This window comes from Pelophylax lessonae (assembly GCF_965119305.1).
Source record: "Pelophylax lessonae genome assembly, chromosome: 9".
In the NCBI taxonomy this organism is placed as follows: domain Eukaryota; kingdom Metazoa; phylum Chordata; class Amphibia; order Anura; family Ranidae; genus Pelophylax; species Pelophylax lessonae.
This window is the reverse complement of record NC_138776.1, coordinates 1,453,167-1,462,527: the sequence shown is the minus strand read 5'-3', so window position 1 is coordinate 1,462,527 and position 9,361 is coordinate 1,453,167.

Genomic DNA, 9,361 nt, shown 5'->3' with positions numbered 1-9,361 from the left:
ATCAGTGGGAGGAATAGTGCCCCATCATTGGTGTCAGTGGGAGGAATAGTCCCCCATCATTGGTATCAGTGGGAGGAATAGTCCCCCATCACTGGTGTCAGTAGGAGGAATAGTGCCCCATCATTGGTGTCAGTGGGAGGAATAGTGCCCCATTATTGGTGTCAGTGGGAGGAATAGTGTCCCATCATTGGTGTCAGTGGGAGGAATAGTGCCCCATCATTGGTATCAGTGGGAAAGATAGTGCCCCATCATTGGTGTCAGTGGGAGGAATAGTGCCCCATCACTGGTGTCAGTGAGAGGAATAGTGCCCCATCATTGGTGTCAGTGAGAGGAATAGTGTCCCATCATTGGTGTCAGTGGGGAGAATAGTGCCCCATCACTGGTGTCAGTGAGAGGAATAGTGTCTCATCATTGGTGTCAGTGGAAATAGTGTCCCATCATTGGTGTCAGTGGAAGGAATAGTGCCCCATCACTGGTGTCAGTGGGAGGAATAGTACCCCATCATTGGTATCAGTGGGAGGAATAGTACCCCATCATTGGTATCAGTAGGAGGAATAGTGTCCCATCATTGGTGTCAGTGGGAGGAATAGTGTCCTATCATTGGTGTCAGTGGAAGGAATAGTGTCCCATCATTGGTGTCAGTGGGAGGAATAGTGCCCCATCATTGGTGTCAGTGGAAGAATAGTGTTATCTAAGTGTAGCAGAAATACGCATTTCTGCCTATGTTTCTGCAAATGCATGAAAAACGCACTAAATAGTGCAGCCAGCTTGCGGTGGAATTATTACTTAATGGCACCTCCAATGCGGGTATTAGTAATGCATTTTCTGTGCACCATAATGTGCGGATCGCACGCAAAAATGTACAATGCAAAACGCACTTGCCTGATGTTGAAAATCAGATACGTGAGCTTCTTTAGCGTATCTTTGAAACGGAGGAAGGTCCATTCAAAGGAATGGTGCTGCTGCAGAAACGCCCTAAAAAAACACCCCAACAAATGCAAAGCAATGGCATTCCAGGGGAAAGCTGGGCCGGGGAGGGGGGGAGGGGCGATTGCCCTCCAGGCTGCTCTGATGCCCTGTAAAAAGGCTGCTTGCTCCGCACCGCTCCCACCACTGCAGACAGGCATGACTCCCGCCGGCTGCCGCTACACTGAGTTATACTTGCAGAGCTGCACCAGAGCGGTGTGGGTGAGCTGTGTGCCCTCCTGCACCCAGTACAGTCACTTCCCTGTAAGGCGCAGATATCCCCGCCCAAAAAGGAGCTTCCTAGTCCCGGCCTCTGGATGACATCATTCCTAGTCCCGGCCTCTGGATGACATCATTCTTAGTCCCGGCCTCTGGATGACATCATTCCTAGTCCTGGCCTCTGGATGACATCATTCCTAGTCCCAGCCTCTGGATGACATCATTCTTAGTCCCGGCCTCTGGATGACATCATTCCTAGTCCCAGCCTCTGGATGACATCATTCTTAGTCCCGGCCTCTGGATGACATCATTCCTAGTCCCGGCCTCTGGATGACATCATTCCTAGTCCCGGCCTCTGGATGACATCATTCCTAGTCCCGGCCTCTGGATGACATCATTCCTAGTCCCGGCCTCTGGATGACATCATTCCTAGTCCCAGCCTCTGGATGACATCATTCCTAGTCCCGGCCTCTGGATGACACCATTCCTAGTCCCGGCTTCTGGATGACATCATTCCTAGTCCCGGCCTCTGGATGACATCATTCTTAGTCCCGGCCTCTGGATGACACCATTCCTAGTCCCGGCCTCTGGATGACATCATTCCTAGTCCCAGCCTCTGGATGACATAATTCCTAGTCTCAGCCTCTGGATGACATCATTCCTAGTCCCGGCCTCTGGATGACATCATTCCTAGTCCCGGCCTCTGGATGACATCATTCCTAGTCCCGGCCTCTGGATGACATCATTCCTAGTCCCAGCCTCTGGATGACATCATTCCTAGTCCCAGCCTCTGGATGACATCATTCCTAGTCCCGGCCTCTGGATGACATCATTCTTAGTCCCGGCCTCTGGATGACATCATTCCTAGTCCCGGCCTCTGGATGACATCATTCTTAGTCCCGGCCTCTGGATGACATCATTCCTAGTCCCAGCCTCTGGATGACATCATTCTTAGTCCCGGCCTCTGGATGACATCATTCCTAGTCCCGGCCTCTGGATGACATCATTCCTAGTCCCGGCCTCTGGATGACATCATTCCTAGTCCCGGCCTCTGGATGACATCATTCCTAGTCCTGGCCTCTGGATGACATCATTCCTAGTCCCGGCCTCTGGATGACATCATTCCTAGTCCCGGCCTCTGGATGACATCATTCCTAGTCCCGGCCTCTGGATGACATCATTCCTAGTCCCAGCCTCTGGATGACATCATTCCTAGTCCCAGCCTCTGGATGACATCATTCCTAGTCCCGGCCTCTGGATGACATCATTCCTAGTCCCGGCCTCTGGATGACATCATTCCTAGTCCCGGCCTCTGGATGACATCATTCCTAGTCCCAGCCTCTGGATGACATCATTCCTAGTCCCAGCCTCTGGATGACATCATTCCTAGTCCCGACTTCTGGATGACATCATTCCTAGCCCCAGCCTCTGGATGACATCATTCCTAGTCCCGGCCTCTGGATGACATCATTCTTAGTCCCGGCCTCTGGATGACATCATTCCTAGTCCCAGCCTCTGGATGACATCATTCCTAGTCCCGGCTTCTGGATGACATCATTCCTAGTCCCGGCCTCTGGATGACATCATTCCTAGTCCCGGCCTCTGGATGACATCATTCCTAGTCCCGGCCTGGCGTGATGTCATCCAAGGAGGGAGGCGGGAAGAAAGTACAGAGGAGAGTGCTGCTGCTCAGTCCTGTGAGGAGTCAGTGAAGTTCTGTGCTGTAGTAGAAGGGAGTTTGCAGAGGCTGATAAGCTGTCCTTACCCAAGGCATTGCTGTGTCCGTGTCTTAGCTGTGTGAACTGACTGAAGGGATTAACTCTTTGGGGGGGGGGGGTTCATTTACAATACTATTTGTAATATGCAGCATGGAGGGGGTTAATGTACTGCCATTAGTGACCAGTGGCAGTTAAGTAACCCCTTTGTGCTGCATTAGTGGCAGTGGCACCAGTGTCAGGGGTAATTAACCCCTGTATGGTGCAGAATGAAATGGTTTATAAACGCTGACACTGGTGCCACTAATGCAGCACAAAGGGGTTAATCACTGCCACTGGTCACTAATGTATCATTGGTGTATTTAATTTTTGTGCTGCCCTGCAAGACTAAAATGAGGAATTCCCCCCCCCCCCCATCTAAATTTGTCCCACCCCAGCGGCAGTATACTGTTCTTGTCTCAGGGTCTGATGAGGATGTTCACTGTGAATGGCTGGGGCTTCCCCATCAGACCCTGAGACATGAGGGCAGAGGATGGGGTCAGTGGGACATGGGAACGGGGTCAGCAGGGCAGAGGATGTGGCGGCACTGATAGGCACTAATAGGCAGCACTGATAAGGCTAAGCTGATGGGCACTGGTGAGGCTGCATTGATTGGCACTGGTGAGGCTGCATTGATGGGCACTGATGAGGACTGCATTGATGGGCATGGGTGAGGTTGTGCTGATGGGCACTGATGAGGCTGCATTGATGGGCACTGGTGAGGCTCTATTGATGGGCACTGATGAGGCTGCATTGATGGGCACTGGTGAGGCTCTATTGATGGGCACTGATGAGGCTGCATTGATGGTTACTGTGAGGATGTATTGATGGGCACTCATGAGGCTGCATTGATGGGCACTGTTCAGGCTGCATTGATGGACACTGGTGAGGCTGCATTGATGGGCACTGGTGAGGCTGCATTGATGGGCACTGGTGAGGCTGTATTGATGGGCACTGATGAGGCTGCATTGATGGGCACTGATCAGGCTGTATTGATTGGCACTGATCAGGCTGCATTGATTTGCACTTGTGATGCTGCATTGATGGGCACTGGTGAGGCTGCATTGATGGGCACTGATTAGGCTGTATTGATTGGCACTGATCAGGCTGCACTGAAGGACATTGGCGAGGCTGCATTGATGGGCACTGATGAGGCTGCATTGATATGCACTGATCAGGGTGTATTGATCAGCACTGATCAGACTGCATTGGTGGGCACTGATCAGGCTGCACTGATGGGCACTGGTGAGGCTGAATTAATGGGCACTGGTGAGGCTGCATTGATGGACACTGGTGAGGCTGCATTGATGGGCACTGGAGAGGCTGTATTGATGGGCACTGGTGAGGCTGTATTGATGGGCACTGGTGAGGCTGCATTGATGGGCACTGGTGAGGCTGCACTGATGGGCACTGATGAGGCTGCACTGATGGGCACTGATCAGGCTGCACTGATGGGCACTGGTGAGGCTGCATTGATGGGCATTGGTGAGGCTGCATTGATGGGCTTTGATGAGGCTGCATTGATTGGCACTGATCAGGCTGCACTGAAGGGCACTGGTGAGGCTACATTGATTGGCACTGGTGAGGCTGCATTGATGGGCACTGGTGAGGCTGTATTGATGGGCACTGATGAGGCTGCATTGATGGGCACTGGCAATGCTGCATTGATGGACACTGGTGAGGCTGCATTGATGGGCACTGGTGAGGCTGTATTGATGGGCACTGGTTAGGCTGTATTGATGGGCACTGATGAGGCTGCATTGATGGGCACTGGCAATGCTGCATTGATGGACACTGGTGAGGCTGCATTGATGGGCACTGGTGAGGCTGCATTGATGGACACTGGTGAGGCTGCATTGATGGGCACTGGTGAGGCTGCATTGATGGACACTGGTGAGGCTGCATTGATGGGCACTGGTGAGGCTGCATTGATGGACACTGATGAGGCTGCATTCATGGGCACTGGTGAGGCTGCATTGATGGGCACTGATGAGGCTGCATTGATGGGCACTGATCAGGCTGCATTGATGGGCACTGGCGATGCTGCATTGATGGACACTGGTGAGGCCGCATTGATGGGCACTGGTGAGGCAGCATTGATGGGCACTGATGAGGCTGCATTGATGGACACTGATGAGGCTGGATTGATGGGCACTGATCAGGCTGCATTGATTTGCACTTGTGATGCTGCATTGATGGGCACTGGTGAGGCTGCATTGATGGGCACTGATTAGGCTGTATTGATTGGCACTGATCAGGCTGCACTGAAGGACATTGGCGAGGCTGCATTGATGGGCACTGATGAGGCTGCATTGATATGCACTGATCAGGGTGTATTGATCAGCACTGATCAGACTGCATTGGTGGGCACTGATCAGGCTGCACTGATGGGCACTGGTGAGGCTGAATTAATGGGCACTGGTGAGGCTGCATTGATGGACACTGGTGAGGCTGCATTGATGGGCACTGGAGAGGCTGTATTGATGGGCACTGGTGAGGCTGTATTGATGGGCACTGGTGAGGCTGCATTGATGGGCACTGGTGAGGCTGCACTGATGGGCACTGATGAGGCTGCACTGATGGGCACTGATCAGGCTGCACTGATGGGCACTGGTGAGGCTGCATTGATGGGCATTGGTGAGGCTGCATTGATGGGCTTTGATGAGGCTGCATTGATTGGCACTGATCAGGCTGCACTGAAGGGCACTGGTGAGGCTACATTGATTGGCACTGGTGAGGCTGCATTGATGGGCACTGGTGAGGCTGTATTGATGGGCACTGATGAGGCTGCATTGATGGGCACTGGCAATGCTGCATTGATGGACACTGGTGAGGCTGCATTGATGGGCACTGGTGAGGCTGTATTGATGGGCACTGGTTAGGCTGTATTGATGGGCACTGATGAGGCTGCATTGATGGGCACTGGCAATGCTGCATTGATGGACACTGGTGAGGCTGCATTGATGGGCACTGGTGAGGCTGCATTGATGGACACTGGTGAGGCTGCATTGATGGGCACTGGTGAGGCTGCATTGATGGACACTGGTGAGGCTGCATTGATGGGCACTGGTGAGGCTGCATTGATGGACACTGATGAGGCTGCATTCATGGGCACTGGTGAGGCTGCATTGATGGGCACTGATGAGGCTGCATTGATGGGCACTGATCAGGCTGCATTGATGGGCACTGGCGATGCTGCATTGATGGACACTGGTGAGGCCGCATTGATGGGCACTGGTGAGGCAGCATTGATGGGCACTGATGAGGCTGCATTGATGGACACTGATGAGGCTGGATTGATGGGCACTGGTGAGGCTGCATTGATGGGCACTGGTGAGGCTGCATTGATGGGCACTGGTGAGGCTGCATTGATTGGCACTGATGAGGCTGCATTGATGGGCACTGGTGAGGCTGCATTAATGGACACTGATCAGGCTGCATTGATGGGCACTGGCGATGCTGCATTGATGGGCACTGGTGAGGCTGCATTGATGGGCACTGGTGAGGCTGCATTGATGGGCTTTGTTGAGGCTGCATTGATTGGCACTGATGTGGCTGCATTGATAGGCACTGGTGAGGCTACACTGATGGGCATTGGTGAGGCTGCATTGATGGGCACTGATGAGGCTGTATTGATGGGCACTGGTGAGGCTGCATTGATGAATTATTTTTGTTAAACCTCCTTTGTTGCTATTATCATTAAATGATGTCACCACATTGTATCATATTTGTCTCACATTATAACATCAATATCAGTTATAGAAGCAGGTGGGGGTGGACGGTGAGCTGATTCGGGGGTTCAATGGGCCACTTACCAGGACCTCCCCCCCCCCCCCCGGCCTAAGGCTGCCAGCCCTCCCCTGATGGCGTCACTCCAGTGTGATCCAAGCCCCGACTCTCATGCAGACAAATCGGCGGTAATTATTTCATAGAGCCGCACACTTCATTATTCTATAGCTGAGTCTCTGGCAGAAGTCCGGTTCTTTCCGGTTCTCGTCTTTCACATAAACCGGCTTCTAATTGATGCATTTTTGGCGCGCTGACAGAACCGCTCTCTCAGAATTCAAAGGAATCGGATCCCCGGAATTGTGCGGATGCCTGAGAATCAGCAACATTGATTGAAAAATCAGCGAGTTTCTTTTTTCTCAGCACACCTTCGACGCGTTTTGCAGTTGTGCACAAAATGTACAAAGCTGGGTGCCAGCAGCCTTTAAACAAATGTAATGGGAGAGGCAAAGCGCAGCAGTTTCTCGGTAAAGATGTCAACAGAACGGCGCCAAATGGAGCTGTAACAGGTTTACTGATCCAAAAGCCACTAATTATTCTTATCAGAACGCATTATGGAAAACAGGTGTTCCAACGCACTCCGAGAATCGCTCTCTCCTGTGATTGAGCCAGATTGATTTGTTTCTACAGTTTACAAATTACTGTGGGAGGAAACTTCCTCCATCCAACTCATTTAAAGCCAAACTCCAACCATGTATACTGCATACAGTGCCTTGAAAAAGTATTCACACCCCTTGGAATTTCCCACATTTTCTCATGTTACAACCAAAAATGTAAATGTATTTTATTGGGATTTTATGTGATAGACGACACAAAGTGGCCATAATTGTGAAGTGGAAGGAAAATGATAAATGATACAAATAAATCTGTGAAAAGTGTGGCTGCATTTGTATTCACCCCCCTTTACTCTGATACCCCTAACTAAAATCTAATGGAACCAATTGCCTTCAGAAGTCACCTAATTAGTAAATAGAGTCCACCTGTGTGTAATGTAATCTCAGTATAAATACAGCTGTTCTGTGAAGTCCTCAGAGGTTTGTTAGAGAACCTTAGTGAACAAACAGCATCATGAAGGCCAAGGAACACAGCAGACAGGTCAGGGATAAAGTTGTGGAGAAGTGTAAAGCAGGGTTAGGTTATAAAAAATCTCCCAAGCTTTAAAACATCTCACGGAGCGCTGATCAATCCATCATGGGAAAATGGAAAGAGTAACCTAACCACTGCCTTGCTAAAGAAGCTGAGGGTAAAGGTGATGGACTGGCCAAGCATGTCTCCAGACCTAAACCCTATTGAGCGTCTGTGGGGGATCCTCAAACAGAAGGTGGAGGAGGGGAAGAGGATTCCAGTGACAACCTGTGAAGCTCTGGTGACCTCCATGCCCAAGAGGGTTAAGGCAGTGCTGGAAAATAATGGCGGCCACACAAAATATTGACACTTTGGGTCCAATTTGGAGATTGTCACTTAGGGGTGTACTGACTTTTGTTGCCAGTGGTTTAGACATTAATGGCTGTGTGTTGAGTTATTTTGAGGGGACAGTAAATTTACACTGTTATACAAGCTGTACACTCACTACTTTACATTGTAGCAAAGTCTCATTTCTTCACCAGAGCTTCACGGGTTTAGGTCTGGAGACGCTTGGCCAGTCCATCACCTTTACCCTCAGCTTCTTTAGTAAGGCAGTGGTCGTCTTGGAGGTGTTTGGGGTCGTTATGTTGGAATACTGCCCTGCCCCCCAGTCTCTGAAGGGAGGGGATCATGCTCTGCTTCAGTATGTCACAGTACATGTTGGCATTCATGGTTCCCTCAATGAACTGTAGCTCCCCAGTGCCGGCAGCACTCATGCAGCCCCAGACCATGACACTCCCACCACCATGCCTGACTGTAGGCAAGACACACTTGTCTTTGTACTCAGGGCTGGCCCTACCATGGGTCCTGGTGGGACCATGGGACCCAGGCGGCACTTAGAGAGGGGCGGCCCCCGGCCGCCTCGTGTCTCTTCTTCGGCTATTGCTAAAAAAAAAAAAAAAAGTCAGCGGCCGGCCTGACATGCACACTGCGCATGCGCCGCCGCTGCTCGGGAAAGCCCGTAAATGTTCGGCTATTTCCGGGTATAGCCAAACATGTATGGGCTTTCCCGAGCGGCGCATGCGCAGTGACGTGTTGGCGCCGGGCGGCACCATTTTTAAATCCTAAGGCGCCTTTAGAAACAGGTAAGTGAGACTGCTCCATAGCCACACTACCTGCCATTATGCGGGGCTGCAGGCATACTACAGAAGATGCAGTGCTGCGGGCATGGCATCTCCTGTAGTATGCCCGCAGCCCCGCATTCTCTTGTACCATGCCCACAGCCCCGCATTCTCATGCACCATGCCCGCAGCCCTGCATTCTCCTGTACCAGGCCGCAGCCCCGCATTCTCCTGTACCATGTCCGCAGCCCCGCATTCTCCTGTACCATGCCCGCAGCCCTGCATTCTCCTGTACCATGCCCGCAGCCCCGCATTCTCCTGTACCATGCCCGCAGCCCCGCATTCTCCTGTACCATGCCTGCAGCCCCGCATTCTCCTGTACCATGCCCGCAGCCCCACATTCTCCTGTACCATGGCATGTCACTGGTACCCCCAAAAGTGTCAACAATG